Source organism: Alligator sinensis, unplaced genomic scaffold, assembly GCF_000455745.1.
Source record: "Alligator sinensis unplaced genomic scaffold, ASM45574v1 scaffold243_1, whole genome shotgun sequence".
In the NCBI taxonomy this organism is placed as follows: domain Eukaryota; kingdom Metazoa; phylum Chordata; order Crocodylia; family Alligatoridae; genus Alligator; species Alligator sinensis.
Genome location: NW_005841841.1, coordinates 4,240,980 through 4,242,773, shown reverse-complemented (window position 1 = coordinate 4,242,773; position 1,794 = coordinate 4,240,980).

Here is a 1,794-nt window from a genome sequence, read left to right as displayed (position 1 = left end):
GCGGGGGGCCGAGGGGGTGAGGAGCCTGGCACTGAAGCGGGGGCCGATGTAGGGTTGGGAAGAGCAGGGTGCAGGTGGCGGGTGCTTGTGTCCAGCTCTAGAGAAGCAAGGCTGGAAGGGACCTCCAGAGGGCATCTAGCCCAGCGTTTCTCAACCTGGGGGTCGCCACCCGAAAGTGGGTGGCAAGAATATGTGAAAGGGTCAGGAACAAACGCGGAAGATGGATTCTCCTTTTAAAGGAATAAAACATGGGAAACGGGCGTTTCCCTTGCAGGATGGCAGAATCCTAGCCTGCAAGGCCCCCCTGCCCCACATCCCTCCCTCCTCACCACACACTCAGGGCGCAGGAGCAAGGGGCACTGGGTTGGGACTGGCCATTGATGTATACACACGGGTCCTGGTACAAAACAGGTTGAGAACCACTGATGTAGTCCAACCCCTGCCTGAACTGCTTTGACCAGCCCTATTGAAACCATGCCCTACAAACAGGCTGACCAGATGGAAATCCAAGACACTGCCCTCCCCTCCCTCCATGCTCTCACAAGTGGTGGGGGTGGGAGGTGTGCAGGGCAGACAGCAGTGCCTGCCCTCCTGCAAGGTGCTCTGCACAGCTCCTGGGCAGACTGTGTCCTGTTACAGTTCTCAGCAGCTGGGACCAGCCTCTGCAATCCAGGACTGCCTCTGCTAAAAAGGGACATATGGTCACCCTATTTACAAATCATAACCTAACTCTACCAAAGATAACCATCAACCCTAATGCAACACAGACCTAACCCCCCTAATGCCTAAGGCAAAATGTTTCAATGAGGCTTTCCAGTCTCACTTAAATAAAGTAAAGCAAAGGAACTATGGCAGTCCCTGTCTTGCTTCTATAAAGTGTTGTCAGTATATTCTCAAGAGGTCCTGGATAGAAGGCCACTCCTCCTCACTGCAAAGGAAGGCAAATACTGGTATGGTCCACAGTCCATACCAGTCTGACCATGGGTTAAAATTCTTTCCTGACCCCAAATATGGTGATCAGTCTGACCTTGAGCAGCGGCGCAAGGCCCTCTAGTCGGGACCCTGGCTTTTTGCCCAGCAGGAGCTTTAGCAAGTCCCCAGCCTTGGCTGTAGCCAACACCCAAAGCCTCTAGGAAGGCTTCAGAACACCCTGACACACACAGCAGAAAAGAAAGGATGTGGAGGGGGGCACAACCAGCAAAGCCCAAAAGCATGGGAAATTCTCATGGAAGAAGATAGGTATAGCTACACCTAGATCATCTCCAACCAGTGGCTGTCAGAAACTAGAAGCATTATTAATAGGCTAGCAATGTATTATTTAGTTTAAGATCAAAGCAGAAGCAAATGTAACCACTTGTTTGCGAGAGGATATGTCAAGTTAAAACAAAAATGAAAAGAACACAACTAGGCAAAAAATAGTCAAAGTTTATTGTGTTGCGAGTCCTGTAGTTGTGATAGTTAAATATACACCTCTGATTTGGATTTGTAATGGCAAAATCTAGCATTCTTGGGTGGCTTGATGGTACCTCCAATACTTCTCTATATCTGGCATTTCTACACCTGAGTTACGTGTATTTTTCTGGCTTCCTCTGTAGTGGGGGCAACATGAGCATATATTGACAACATTTCAGAAACAGGACATATGCTGCTGTGGTTCCCCTGCTTTACCTGAAGGAGGATAGTGTTAGTTCTGTGTTGTGTTTGGGTTGACAGCAGTCTTATGTAGAAGTTATATTAGGGATGGTATAAGATGGCTTGGATGAGGATGATCCTGCCTCAGGCAGGGGGTTGGAC